At 42.9% G+C, this 16,009-nt stretch overlaps 1 pseudogene; it reads right to left on the reverse strand.

The window, feature by feature from the left end:
* LOC147708653 (uncharacterized) overlaps positions 1 to 16,009 on the reverse strand; it is a 210,160-nt pseudogene that overhangs the window by 117,697 nt on the left and 76,454 nt on the right.

Genomic DNA, 16,009 nt, shown 5'->3' on the forward strand with positions numbered 1-16,009 from the left:
ACGTTTCAATAATTACTCCAAGGTTTTTTACTTTACCACTGGGGATCAGTAGATTCCCCAGTTCCTGGGGCCACCCGGTGTTCGACGAAAAAGAGGCGTTATTACCAAACAACAGGATCCCAGTCTTTGAGGAATTTAATTTTAGGCAGTTGCTTCTCATCCACTTCCTGATATGAAGCATACAGTTGTGAAACTGAACTGCTGTGGCTTCAGGATTATCAGTGACATATACAACAATCTGTGTGTCATCTGCATACGAAACCAGAGAGAAACCAAATGAGCTGATTGGAGCTGCAAGTGGGGTAACATAGAGTTTAAATACAGTGGGGCTCAGGGGTGAGCCCTGAGGGACCCCACAGGGCAAAGAGAAGGTTGATGAGTTAAAATCACAGTGAGAGACCTTTCTGGATACGGTCAGCCAGAAAAGAGGTGATGAACTTGAATGCATTGTCTTTGATCCTAATTAATTCAAGGTGATCAATTAAAAGAGTGGTTAACCTTATCATATGCGGCTGAAACATCCAAAAGGAGCAGAGCCGCATTTACTCCACTATGTATCATCTGCCTAATTTCTTCTGTGGCTGTAATCAACACCAGTTCAGTACTATGATGACTACGAAATCAGGACTGTGAGGTATCAAGACTCTTTGTTTTGTCTAAAAAGGCAGTTAATTCCTGGTTGACGATTTTTTAACCAATTTGGCAGGTAAAGGTAATCGAGTAATTGGTCGATAATTGTTGGGGTCACCAGTATCTAAGATGGTTTTTTTGTTTTTTTGTTTTTTTGTTTTTTTGAAAACCTTTATTATGTAAAGAAAAAGTCAGTTACAGACCTACAACCACGGAGGCTGGTCAGTCAAACACTACAACATCAACATCAAAATACACAGCTCATCAGCCGACAACCCGGGGGTACGGCAGCGATGTTTCGTGATTATGTAGAAGCAGGTGGTATAGCTAGGATCAGTAAAAGGTTTCACATTTTATCTTTTATTTAAATAAAACCACAAACAAAAATACAAAAAAGAAATCGAGGCATTGCTGTGTAAGAACTGGCTGTCCCTTATGGCAGTGGGAGACGGGTGAAAGACGTATTTCAATAGAAAAGAGGAGAAATATCGGGGAAGGTAGGGGGGGAACCCGGTAGCAAACCAATACAGTGTAGTCAACAAGAACTGAGTACAAGGAGCGCGGGGTCAAGGGAGAAGAAGCGGATCCGTCGGTGAATGGGGGGGTGCAAATCAAGAGGGTTTTTTTTTAACAATGGAAGGATAGGCCCTATCTTCCAGTCTATTGGAAAATATCCTGCTTCAAAGAGGTTGTTTAACATGGCCGTGAGGTGTGGGCTATCACCCCTGGGACCAAGGGAAGTATCTTGGCCGTATTTGGGTCCTGTGGTGAGCCCAATTTAATCTGCATCAGTGTCTTTTGTGTCTGATCTACCGTCAGAGGCCCAAAATGGGATAGGGTACTGACATTATGCGTGTCCTTCGCCGGTCTGTTGTTTAAATTGACAGTTTGACTGTTATCTAGAAAAGCCCAAAGAGAGATTTAACTTTGTCTTGGAAGTGAAGTGCATGTTTGTTACAGAATTGTTGATTAATATTAGGATTCTTTGAATCTGGAAGTTTTTTAACTGTTGAGAATAATTCCTTAGAGGAGTTCACAGTTCCTTCTATTTTTGCTTCAAATAATTTCTTTTTCTCAATTAGAATAATTTTTTTGTAGATCTGTAAATTTATTTTATATGTCTCTTTATCCTCTGGTTTATACTCAAGTCTCCATTTATGTTCTGATCGCTTACTTTCCTGCTTTTTCCATATAAGATCACCGGTAAACCAGGGTTCAGAGGGATTTGTTTTATGGCTATGAAGGTTCTTTGCTAGAGCTAACTGAGTTAGTGATACGTCCAGCCATTGATGGTAGGCTGACCAATGGAGTTTAATGAATAAGAGATGAACTAAACTGACCAGCATCAATAGTACTCCATAGGCGTCGAGTAGCACTTCCAATTTGTGGGCATTATTTTTCTGCCTCAGATAGGCCATTTAGCTCAAACATGCTCACCTTATGGTCAGCCCATGTCAAGGGAAGGGAAGATTTCCAGATGAGCTGTGGATTGTCCATGACAATGCCATCAAGAAGATGCCCAGCTTTGTTTGAGGAGCCCTGGACAATTTGTGTTAGACCTGCACCAGTCATATTAACCATTAAGTTCAGAGACTCTGAATCAAACGGGTTTTCCATATGGAAAGTAAAATTGCCTATAATAGTAAAATCTTTAGCGTCAGCTTTTAATTCTAGGAGGCTACCAATGGATTTTGTAAAGGCTGTTCTAGACCCAGGCGGTCGATAAATGAGAAGTCCATTAAAAGAATAGTGACTATTAAGTTACATTTTAGAATGTATAGATTCACAGAGTGACCTATGAGGAAGGATATTGAATATAGTTTTTAAATGATCTCTGGATATGATTGGAAGCACTCCGCCCTTTTTTAGTGGGCGGTCATGTCTAAATTTTCTGAACCCCATGGGTAATACCGATATTAGGTCTCGTCAGATGATGAATCTGCCCAGGTTTCAGTGATAAAGGCCAGATCAATATTCTGACTCTCCATGAAGACCATGAAATCCAGTGCATGCTTAACAAGCAATCTGGTATTGATAAGGGTACAACGACAACTTATTTTAAATTGTTTAGAGGGTGCCTCTGGCAATTTAGTAGAAGCAAAAGAGGTACAATGAAAGTTAGTGAGGAAGAAATCGCAAACCAAGCATTTTGAGCCATTTGTGCAGCAGCAAGGGTCTAACTGAAGACCCCGGCAATGCCCACATAAGGCGTTAATAAAAAAACAGGAAATCTCTAGAATAGGAAATAGGTCCCTTAATTTCTGAGGCTAAATTAGCAGGGGGCTGGCGCTGATTGCAGTCCGAGCTTGGGTGGGCGCAGATGGGCTTACCTACGGTGCGCCAGCAGCGCGCCTGGTCCTGCATCTGCTTTAGAATCCCCCAGGTACGGAAAATATACAAATGCTAGACCGTCACCCACCCAAAATAGTTGCCAGCAAACAAACAAAAAGAAGATAAAAAGGAACTCTCTCTGTAGAAACTGAAGAACACGCGGTGAACCAGAGAGTCAGGCAGAAAATATAAGAGGTAAGATGATCCCTAGTTGCAGTGGGGGTGAGTATCAAGAGCAACAATCAACCCCCAATCATATTTTTTAAAAGTTAAAAAGTGCACAGGAATGAAATATACTTGACAAATATTTAAGCGTGAAAGAAAAAAAAAGTGAAAGCACGTCTTACTAGTGTCTTTTAGTGACAATTAAGGCTCGCTAAAGAAAGCTTAGTCTCCTCCTCTTTTGTTGGCGGGCTGTGTAGGAAAGATCCCCTTTTTGCATGGGTGCCCCCCACTTTTTGCCCGATGTTTGATGCTTCTTGACTAAGTGTGCCCTGGGCTCCTGCTAATCACGTACGGAGGACCGGTGTTCTTTCCCCAAAACGGATCCTTTGCTCCCTCATTGGCACTCTTCTAGACTTTGGTCATATGCCTGCACTCTCCCCGCAGCTCCTGCTCTTTGTCGCTGCCTGCGGAGCCACTGGCCCTGTGTGTTCGAGGCTGCTGCCTAAGAGGTTTTGCGATCCTGGTCTAATTGTGTTTAGTTGTTGCTAATCTGTTTCCGCCACTCTCTCAGCATCTGTCTTTGTTTTTATCTTTATTTTGTTTTATTGTTAATTATTCTGATTCCCTCCTCATCTGTCCCTGCTCTGTCGCTCTTCCCCTGTTCCCACCACTGCTGCCCTGACCCCGCCCCTCTACCAGCGCATGTTCTCCCGCCTCCCAGCTGAGCCTCCCTCCCCTATATAATGCAGACCACTGCGCAAGCAGCGGAGGCGCACTCTGGCACGTCAAAGGCACGCCCAAGGCAATCCCATTTGCACCTGTCCACGCCTGGACTGCGCCAAGCACAAGACCCCCTGGCCCTCACGAGGGCGACGACACCCGACGACGCTACGACGTCGTCTTCCTCCACGGACTCAACACTCGCCGATCATCAAACTGCCTTTCTTTTGAGTTGTGTATCATTCTGTTCCAAAGACATTTTTTGAAAACTTCCCTGAAAAATAATGAAGCCCACAAAAAGGATTTTAGTCTTGCAGGTTTTGATGAGTCGACATCGCGTCTGGGGAATGTCAGAGGTAGTGAGCTACAGAAGCTCACTTAATCCCATGTCAGGTGATGTCTTGCACCTGAATGTGTATTCAGAATTTGTGAAGTTAAAACAGTTACTAAAGCCTTCTGAATATGATAATGTAAGAGTTTTCAAAAGTCTACAGACTAGATACACACTACATGGTGTGTGCATTTGTTTTTTCCCTAAGATGTCTCTAGCATTCCTCTAACACCTTGAAAGTCCAGCGACAGCTTATGAAGCTTGCAGGATTCCACAAGCTCCTTGAGTGACTGTTCTGACCCACTTTTTCGGCCCCTCCTTAAGGGAAGGTGATTAGAGGTGACTTCAGTCTACTATCATTCTAATGGAGGGATTAGAACCGTAAATAAAGCCTATTCACAAGGCGTGTTGATATAATTCCGTACCCTTTTCCTTAGATCAGGGCTTATAAACTTATGTTAGGGGATAGATTCATTAGTATTAGTGATATACCGTCCTTTTGTAAGAGTGTTACTATACTTTCCATGGAGTTATGCTTATTTCGGGCCTTGTAGGCCTCAAACGGGAGAGACTCCATCTTTCTTTCTGCCCCGGCAGCTTGAGATGCTTCTAGGTCAAGTGTAATGTTTTAGTTACGAAGTGTTGTTCGCTTGGAGAGAACCGGCTCAGGCTGGCCCTTATCGAAAGACTGTATTTTTCTCCATTCCGAAGACACAACATCAGGCCGGCCGGCTGGGAACGTGTCCTTGGTACGGGGAGGTACAAGAATTTGGTGGGCAGCAGGTTACTGACCGTAACTTTCCATGAAGGGACAAGCTTCCATATTAGTGAAAGCATGAGACAGTGAGTGAGTCAGTCTGTAGGCGGCAGCTAGTCGTTAGCATCAATGCCATTAATTATTCCAGGGCAGGCAGTCGCCATTTTGAAGTCTGAGAAAGACCGAGAAGCTGATACTCTCTTAGAAAGATTGAAGTTATTTTAGTTGGAGCAGCTGGCGAGCTTTGACATTAAGATCAGAGCATACAGAGTGAAGCAGTTAGTTAAGGGAACGAATACCAGAGTGGCAGAAACCGAGTTATAAGATCGAAGCCGAGAAGTGAAGGTTGTCCGTGATTGAGAGGAGAGAGGAGTAGTGCAGAACAGCCAGAGAGAAAGGAGCTGATAAGAGGAAGGTTCCAGTGACTTGGAGGGAGGCGAAGGAGACAGAGCATAGCGGTGCAGACGTGTATCCGTGACTGCAGAGGTGTGACCCTAAGACGAGCAAAGGCACAGACGAGAAGGGAACCCAGATGACTGCTGAGTCCAGACTTCATATTAATAAGGTGACATCGACCCTTTCTTATTAGCGGCGCATATTCTAACCTTTTACTTTCCTTTGCAGGCTATATGGTAATAGTATAGTGTTATATTGTTATTGCTATTGTTATAAATAAAGTACCCCAGTTCTTAGTGAACCAGCATGTGCCTCTTGTTCTTGTATAGCAAAGGTAACCTGTTCTTCTAGTCAGGTACTGTCTCCCGAACGGACGCAACTCCCGATCGGGTGAACGGTAATTGAATAATGAGGGAGAGAGGAGCCCTTGGAATGAAGAATAAGTTGTACATCATATAATTTGTCCATCATTGCGTGATCTATAATATTGTAGTATTGTACCTCTAGTAAATAACGAGAGATTCCCCGACATGAGGAGCTAACAATATTCATAGGAAAGTGATCGTTGTTGTGAGGCGGCGTTAAAGAGAGCACCAGGGGGGATACTGGTGTTTATATCCACAAGATTGTGGCTTGTAAGGAAATAGAGAGGGCATCAGGGGGGATACTGAGGCCTATACCCACAGGATTGTGGCTTGAGTGAGCACTGATTGTGGCCAGTGTGTAATGGTATATAATCAGAACTGCCTTAGGGTAGAATAGTCTGGGCCTGGGTTGCCGCGAGACTATATGGTAAAAGTGTGGTATTATAGAAAACTTAGGCATGTATATTGCTAATTCCCCATCCTTGGGTAGGAGACATAGATACCTGTTGTAAATAGGTCCTAAGGAGGGAGGTGATTACTTTCCGGCTGGGTTGGTGGTGCTCTGGTGAGCTGATCTATCTGGTCCGAGAATCCGGTTGTTACATCTGGCGTCACAAACTGTTTACGAAGCCTGTGTGCGCTGTATTGTTTTTATCTTGTTGGTTTGCGCTCGGCTCGTACGTGGTTTATTTTGTATATTGTTTGTTTATAGTTGTATATATCTTTTTGGTTTGTCAAAATGTTTTTACGGAGATCGAAATCTACTTTCAAATTACCTGTTGAAATTCCCAGCTGGGAATCAACGCCTTACGAGGCCTTGGCCCGTGAGTGGGCCGATTCTACTGGTTTGAGTGAGAATTGGAGTTCTTGTTTGGAGCTGGCGGAGCCGGCTAATGTGATTTCTTGCTTGCAGAAAGGGCCAGTAGTGAAGGGTGATGAACTTCCTATTTTGGGGCGCAGAGGTTAGATTGTTTTAACTGCGTACAGGATTGTACATGAGAAATTTTTGAAATTGCAGAAACAATATGTTGACATGGAAGAAAAGTTAGTTGAAGTGCAAAATGCTCATACTCTTTTGCGATGTCAAAATAAATTGCTTACCGACAAACTTGAGACTTATCAGACTATAGCCGAAAGGGCTGCTGTTCGGATTGCAAAATACAAATATAAGAATCGTCGTGGTCGTGTTTGTAAACGGAAGGTGCGTCTGGTCGTGGCGAAAGCTGGACTGGACTGGAACCCTGATGAATGGCACGGTAATATCTGGGACTCAAATGATTCTGGTTCCTCGGCTGAGGAGTCTGACTAGCGCGAGTCTTCTCGCTCCGGACGTGACTGTAAATCTACTTCTTATGACAAACCTTATGATTCCGGCGACCGTGGCCGCTCTTCTCATTGTACTGACGTTTCTCATTCTGATTGTTCCTCTAAATCTATGGATCGGGCTTCTTCGGATGCTCGTCCGGAGGTTTATGCGCATCCGATTTTTCGACGGAAACTACAACAAGCTCCTGGTAATCCAAATGGCATTCCTATGGATAGTATAGAAGATTTTACACAACAGGAAGTTAGTGACATTTTGCAACGATTTCGACAACGGCCTGGTGAGGCCTTGCTTACGTGGATGGTGCGCCTTTATGAGTTAGGCGCTGCAGGTATCATGTTAGATGCAGGGGATGCCTTAAGATTTTGTTCTTTGAGTTCCGATTCTACTGTACAAGATCATTTTCGCAATTTTAATGGTGTTGGCCAGATTAGTCTGCTCCAGTTAGCGACTGATGGCTGTAATCACAAATACCCTACTGAATCTGATTGGCCTGTGAATGACAAGCCGTGGTACACCTTGCGCGATGCGGCGCAACGGCTCAAAGAGGAGGTGAAGAAGACTCCAATTTTTCTGAGTACAGCTGATAGATTGTTAGATGGTTTGTTAACATCTTCTGTGCGTAATCGCATCATCCGCTCTTCCCCTGTTGCCTATAAACAGGTTATGATGACTTTGTTAATCAACCAGACTGGGAATGCTTTGTCTATGGTGCTTGAATCTGTCCGTCAGCTTGGAGATTTGGGTGACTGGTTTAAATCTGAGAGACAGTCCAGACCTGAGGGTCGTACTGCTGGAGATCATAAATTCTCTAGACGTGATATGTTTCTTGCGCTATTGGCTGATGGTGTGAAACAGGAAGACATTGATGGTGAGCCTAATAATCGCTTGTGGGACATGTTTCGCAAGCGTGGTTTGGATCGAAGGGAGGGTGCCCGACGTGTGCGTAAGAATTGTTTGTGATCGTGGATACTCTGATGACAGTGGTGATGATCGACGTCGTGATGATTCTGATCGTCGTGATGGACGTCGGCATGAACGTGATGTGTCCCCTCGGCGTGAAAGAGAGAGGGGGCGAGAGGGGGAAAGAGAAAGGGGGAGAGACGACCGTGTTAACAGCAGATATAGAGAGGAAAGGGATCAGTCCCCTGAGTTGAGGAGAAGGGAGGATCGACACAGACTTTCAGATCGAAATTCGCAGTACCAGGCAGATGACAAAAATCCATTTCGTCATGGAGATGGATATGAACATGATGTTTTAACACCCAAGAAGTATGAGAGCATTTACCCTGATTTATCCTGGTTGGGAGAACGCAGTAAAAATGACTAGGAAATAGGTCAAGCTCCAGTACGCAGGTGGGCTCACAAAGATAATAGACCCTATGTAGATATTGAAATTTTTTGGAAACATCGTAATATCCAAAGGGCCCGGGCATTGGTAGATACGGGAGCGGAGGCCACTCTTATTCATGGAAAATCAAAGAAATTTAATGGTCATACACCCCTTTTGACTGTTGCAGTACCAGATATCATTACTTTAATTGAGAGAATTCAAAAACATTCAGGTACATGGTATGCGTCCATTGATATTGCCAATGCTTTCTTTTCAATTCCGATTGCCCCCGAGTGTCAGGAACAATTCAGTTTTACATGGAATGGACGTCAAATGACATTTAGAAGTCTTCCACAAGGCTATGTACATAGTCCTACGATCTGTCACCGGCTGGTGGCGGAACATTTGTCCGAAGTACCTGTACACCCGCAAATTCAGATATGTCACTATATTGATGACATTTTAATTCAAGGTGAGACACAAGACCAAGTTTAGACTCAATCATTGATTGCTTACGTGAAAAAGGTTGGGAAATCAATCCCGACAAGCTGCAAGGTCCATCTCAAAATGTAAAATTTTTAGGTATTAATTGGCATGAAGGTCACAGAGAGATGATTCCACAAGTAAAGCAGAAAATTCTTGATTTTGCAGTCCCAAGAAATAGGAAAGAAGCCCAAAGCTTCATTGGCTTATTTGGCTTTTGGCGCCAGCATATTCCACATTTGAGTCAGATATTGGCCCCTTTATACCGAGGCAAAAAGAATGTGTTTGAGTGGGGTAAACCACAGCAAGATGCGTTTAATTTGGCAAAAGAGGCGATTCAGTATGCTTTGGATTTGTGGCCTGTGTGCGATGGTGATATGGATTTGAATGTGTCCGTGCAAGGTCTTTATGCAAATTGGAGTTTGTGGCAAAAACAAGGCAAAAATAAAGTACCATTAGGTTTCTGGACTAAAAAGTTACCCGATGCTGGTGAGCGTTATACACCTTTTGAGAAACAGTTGCTTGCATGTTATTGGGCTCTGGTGGATACCGAGCAATTGACTTTGGGACATGATGTAATTTTGAGACCTGAAATTCCTATTATGCAGTGGGTTTTGAGTTCGCCGAAAACTCATCGAATTGGACATGCTCTAGAGTCGAGTGTGATCAAGTGGAAATGGTACATAAAAGACAGGGCACGTGTGGGACCGAAAGGTGTAGCATCTTTGCATGAGCAAGTGGCGCAGGCGCCATCGACTGAGACTGGGAGTGATTGTTCCGTACCTGTAGTACAGGAATCTCCTGTTAAGTGGGGTAAGCCATTTGATGATTTGTCCACGGAGGACAGAAACCATGTGGTTTATGGATGGTTCAGCGAGGTACATAGGAGAGAAAAGGCATTGGAAAGCAGTGTCCTATAATCCCATCACACAAAAATTGCTGAGTACGACTGGTGAAGGAAAGAGCAGTCAATTTGCAGAATTATATGCTGTTTATCAAGTTTTGAAACAAGAGTTACCTGGCACATGTCATATTTTCACTGATTCCTGGTCCACTGCTAATGGACTGGCGGTTTGGTTACCAACTTGGCATTCTCATAATTGGGAATTGCACTCCAAAGAACTGTGGGGAAAAGAGTTATGGCAAGAAATCTGGGAAATGCTCCCACAAAGTACTGTTACAATCTTTCATGTGGATGCTCATACCCCGATAGACTCCCTTGACAAATTCTTTCATAACATTGCAGATGAGAAATCTAAAATTGCAGAGGCGGTGGTGGGCATGCAAGATTCTGATTTAGCGGGATTGGCGAAATGGGCCCACCAGAAAGCAGGACATTTTGGAGAGAGAGCCACTAGAAGTTGGGCCGCCGATCGAGGAATTTATATTCCTTTAAATTTGATTAAAGATACAATATTGCATTGTCCTATCTGTCAACATTCTAGGCAACGAAAAGTACCCCAAATTGTTAAAGGTCATTTACATCGAGGAAAATTGCCCGCTCAAATTTGGCAGATTGATTATATTGGTCCACTTCCTATGAGTAAAAACTGCCAATATATTTGCACCATTGTTGATACATACAGTGGCCTTTTAGTGGCCTTTCCCTGTAAACGAGCTACCCAAGTGAATACCATTAAAACATTGGAATTGATTATGCTCTATTATGGTGTTCCATTTCAAATTCAATCTGATAATGCATCCCATTTTCGAGGAAGATTGGTGCAGGAATTTTGTGTGGAAAATAACATCGAATGGGTGTTTCATATACCATATTACCCACAGGCATCAGGCCTTATTGAGAGAATGAATGGTTTGCTTAAAGATCAATTGCGAAAATTAACTGACAACAAATATAAGAATTGGAGAGATTATTTGTTTCAGGCACTGTTAATTTTAAATAATCGTCCCTTTTTGAATGCTGAATCTCCATTAATGCGTTTATTTCCTCCAACCATCGATGCAAAGCCAAACACCATTGGCAATACTGTAATGTACTGGGAAATTTCCCCCGGAGCACTAGCTCCATGCAGAGCAACCCCAGGTTCCGCAGGCTTGGACCTGCATGCCATGAATGACACTACCATTAAAAGCAGAGATCGAGTTATCATTGAAACTGGTGTCGGTGTCTGTATACCAACTGGAACTTTTGGACTGATTGCCCCTAGATCGGGCCTAGCCTTAAAAGGCATTCAAGTACTCGGAGGAGTCATTGACAGCAATTATCAGGGAGAGATTAAGGTGCTCCTGCTGAATAGCAGTGAGGTTGATTTACTAATTCATAAAACTGACCGAATTGCTCAGTTGCTAATAATGCCTGTTTTCAGTGGTGAGATTCAAAAAGGCACTGCCCCAACTTTGATAACGAGGACAAAAAGGTTTTGGCTCCACGGATAATCCCGGAGCGAGAGTGTGGGTGCAATTGCCTAAAAATCCCCCTGAACAGGCTGAAATTATTGCAACCGGTCATGATAATACGATCCTTGTCATGAGACCAGGGAAAGATAGCTGGGAAGCTGTCCCGGCTGACAAATGTTACTTACGAGAATGAATAATGCCTGTATTTGATTTTCTTTCAATCATTCTCTGGACTGTTGCTGCAGGATGTGTTGGCGTTGGACTCCTTTTGGTCTGCTACGCCGAGAAAGGAGGGAACTCACAGACTTTGGTTGATTCGATAACCCGAGTACCGCGTTCTTTTGCTGCGTGGGATTCATCATCTAATTTTTGGACTACTTTAGCTAAACGAGTTACCAACTCTCCACATTTTTGCTTGACACCGATGTGTTCGGTGACTGACATTCTAGCGACCTGTTTGGTTGCTGTCCCTGCTTCATTGGAGACTCTAGCCCATATTTTTAATATATCAAGTGCCCGCCCCAACGTGATCCTTGGTGATTTTGCAACCCACGAACATTGTCCTTTATGTACCGTACTTTTAGATCCAATACCACCGATTCATTCCCAAATAACTACATATAATATCACCCAGGGAGACTTGTGCTTCTTCCTTACCTGTGACCCCAATGCAATTACTGAATGTGTGCGTTTAAAACTGAAAGCAGTAACTTCTTTTTCAGCTCATGAACGAACTTTGTGTTCCCGAAGACCCCGAAATCATGTACTTCTGTTAAAAATAATATGACCTGTAAAAGTTTAGTAGTTACCCCTAGCCATTATCGTACAATGTTGTTACCTTCTGGATGGCTTTTCTCTTGTGGTAATACCTCCTGGCCTTACATTCCTGAAAACATTTCTGGAGGCCCTTGTGCCATCACTAGACTGAGCTTATTGATGTTTTCTTCACATCCCAATACATATTCCCGTGTTGTTCGTGATGCTATGATGTTACATGAAGACTGTGATTCTTCAATACATTTATATTCCAAATCTGAATACCTTAGTTTAGCTATTTCAATTTTTGGTTTTCCAGCCTTGGCTGTCTATAATGCCAAATCCATAGGGAAGATGGCCTGCTGGATGGTAAAATCCATTAACCATACTTCTACAATTCTATCTGACATGCTATTAGATGCCCAGGGTGAACGCAGAGCTATCTTGCAGAACCGGGCTGCTATTGACTATCTTTTGCTCAAACATGGACATGTCTGTTCTGACTTTGAGGGCCTTTGCTGTTTTAATCTGTCGGATCATACTAAATCCATTCAGGCTCATATTGACAAACTTCATGACTTGACTGAAGAGGTTAGAAAACACATTGACCAGGGCTGGTTTGACTGGCTCTTCAATTGGTTACCTGACTTACATTCTCTACGACAAATATTAGGGGGTATTACGATTACTATTAGCATTTTAGTAGCTGTTTGCTGCTTTATTCAGTGTATTCCTTCCCTATTCCAGTACTGTAGATTTGGTATGAGAAATAGATCAGTTAGTTTTGTTTCATATTATTCTTCTACAGATGTTAGTTCCATTTAGCGAATGATTAGTAGCCTTAAGTCAAGTGTGAAGTGTTCTGACCGACTTTTTCGGCCCCTCCTTGAGGGAAGGTGATTGGAGGTGACTTCAGTCTACTATCATTCTAATGCAGGGATTAGAACCGTAAATAAAGCCTATTCACAAGGGGTGTTGATATAATTCCGTACCCTTTTCCTTAGATCAGGGCTTATAAACTTATGTTAGGGGATAGATTTATTAGCATTAGTGATAATCCGTCCTTTTGTAAGAGTGTTACTATACTTTCCATGGAGTTATGCTTATTTCGGGCCTTGTAGGCCTCAAACGGGAGAGACTTCATCTTTCTTTCTGCCCCGGCAGCTTGAGATGCTTCTAGGTCAAGTGTAATGTTTTAGTTACGAAGTGTTGTTCGCTTGGAGAGAACCGGCTCAGGCTGGCCCTTATCGAAAGACTGTATTTTTCTCCATTCCGAAGACACAACATCAGGCCGGCCGGCTGGGAACGTGTCCTTGGTACGGGGAGGTACAAGAATTTGGTGGGCGGCAGGTTACTGGCCGTAACTTTCCATGAAGGGACAAGCTTCCATATTAGTGAAAGCATGAGACAGTGAGTGAGTCAGTCTGTAGGCGGCAGCTAGTCGTTAGCATCAATGCCATTAATTATTCCAGGGCAGGCAGTCGCCATTTTGAAGTCCGAGAAAGACTGAGAAGCTGATACTCTCTTAGAAAGATTGAAGTTATTTTAGTTGGAGCAGCTGGCGAGCTTTGACATTAAGATCAGAGCATACAGAGTGAAGCAGTTAGTTAAGGGAACGAATACCAGAGTGGCAGAAACTGAGTTATAAGATCGAAGCCGAGAAGTGAAGATGGTCCGTGATTGAGAGGAGAGAGGAGTAGTGCAGAACAGCCAGAGAGAAAGCAGCTGATAAGAGGAAGGTTCCAGTGACTTGGAGGGAGGCGAAGGAGACAGAGCATAGCGGTGCAGACGTGTATCCGTGACTGCAGAGGTGTGACCCTAAGACGAGCCAAGGCACAGACGAGAAGGGAACCCAGATGACTGCTGAGTCCAGACTTCATATTAATAAGGTGACGTCGGCCCTTTCTTATTAGCGTGCGCATATTCTAACCTTTTACTTTCCTTTGCAGGCTATATGTTAATAGTATAGTGTTACATTGTTATTGCTATTGTTATAAAAAAAGTACCCCACTTCTTAGTGAACCAGCATGTGCCTCTTGTTCTTGTGATCGGACGCAACTCCCGATCGGGTGAACGGTAATTGAATAATGAGGGAGAGAGGAGCCCTTGGAATGAAGAATAAGTTGTACATCATATAATTTGTCCATCATTGCGTGATCTATAATATTGTAGTATTGTACCTCTAGTAAATAACGAGAGATTCCCCGACATGAGGAGCTAACAATATTCATAGGAAAGTGATCGTTGTTGTGAGGCGGCGTTAAAGAGAGCACCAGGGGGGATACTGGTGTTTATACCAACAAGATTGTGGCTTGGAAGGAAATAGAGAGGGCATCAGGGGGGATACTGAGGCCTATACCCACAGGATTATGGCTTGAGTGAGCACTGGTTGCGGCCAGTGTGTAATGGTATATAATCAGAACTGCCTTAGGGTAGAATAGTCTGGGCCTGGGTTGCCGCGAGACTATATGGTAAAAGTGTGGTATTATAGAAAACTTAGGCATGTATATTGCTAATTCCCCATCCTTGGGTAGGAGACATAGATACCTGTTGTAAATAGGTCCTAAGGAGGGAGGTGATTACGTTCCGGCTGGGTTGGTGGTGCTCTGGTGAGCTGATTCTATCTGGTCCGAGAATCCGGTCGTTACAGTGACTCGGCCTAAGTCAGCAGAGATGGAGGAGGCTTCTTATGTACCAAGGAATAATTATCATGCATTAAAAGTTAGACTTCTTTTTAAAATATATGAAAAGGACACCATACTTCTACTTGTGAATGACATTAAGATGGGTGCTGCCATTAAATATGCATTTACAAAGCCGGGAAAAGTCTTTTTTACTTTTGCACAGTTGAAATTTGTAAAATCAATCAGTCTGGGTCTACTTCATTAAGAGAAAGCATGCTTTCAGGTGCTGATGAGATAAACAGTTTCAAAGGTTTGCGTTGAATTTATAATTTATCCAGAAGATCCTGGTGTCTTTTATATTGAGAGTGTGAATGGCTAGTTCAGCTGGTAATGTTGGAATCAAAAAAGAAAGAAACAGCAGTGATTCACATAAAATCTTCCTCATACATTTTGGCTATGTGTATATGGTAGTGTTGCATAAAATACGCTGTCCTGAGAAATATACATTGTAAACAGTCTTCTATTTAAAGAATCAATTAGTAGCCTTTATTAACCTTGATGAAACAGCATTCATTTGAAGTTAACAAACCTTCGAAACGTTATTGTCAAAACTCAAAGAACATAATAATGTAATCACTGTTGGGTAAAATCCATTGAAGGCTGAGGCAGTAAGATAAGACAATGTATGATAGAGCAGATTGTTTAGTCAGTTATAGAGAGAGACAGGTGGCAAGAAATGACTGTTTTTTTACTACGTATTCATAGAAACCAAAAGATAAAATGTTCTGAGGCAAAGGAAATACTCAAACACATGGAGAAAGAAATGCCCAAACACATGGCGGCCTTTGGTGCCCCGTCTTACCCTTTCGCCAGAATAAGGTAGGAGGCTTCGGCTCCCTCTAATTATTGTGTCTGCCGGGAACCACTGTGGCTGCTGTAAAGGTAAAAATTGCATTAGGCAAAACATACTTTAAGGCCCACTTTCTCTTGCCACACCAAACTCCACCTCCATGACTACAATGAAAGACTCTCATCAAACTTTTCAGTGGCACCGAATTTTAAGTAGGACCATGATCACACACAGTTCGTTGCCAGCAACCTTGTTTCTAGTAAACCATGCGAAGTAGGAGATGACAATATTATTTTGCTGTAAAGTCATATCTTTAGCCATGGTACCCTTAAGGGTTTAAAGGTTTTGAAGATTTCCAGTGTCATAGCAGTGTATTTGGCTAGTTTGCCTATAGACATTCCATGAGTATAAATCGACTGCAGGAAGTATTTTTCTGGCAGACAAATCATACACGCAAATATGTTTAAAGAGAAATAACAGCAAGGATGCATGTTCACCTTGTTAGGATGTAATGGAGTGGACAAGTTCATATCCAATGGAAAGAGATGGATCCTAGTAAATTATACTAATTCAAAACAACAAACGT

The sequence above is a fragment of the Lissotriton vulgaris genome, chromosome 6, assembly GCF_964263255.1.
Source record: "Lissotriton vulgaris chromosome 6, aLisVul1.2, whole genome shotgun sequence".
Classification (NCBI taxonomy): domain Eukaryota; kingdom Metazoa; phylum Chordata; class Amphibia; order Caudata; family Salamandridae; genus Lissotriton; species Lissotriton vulgaris.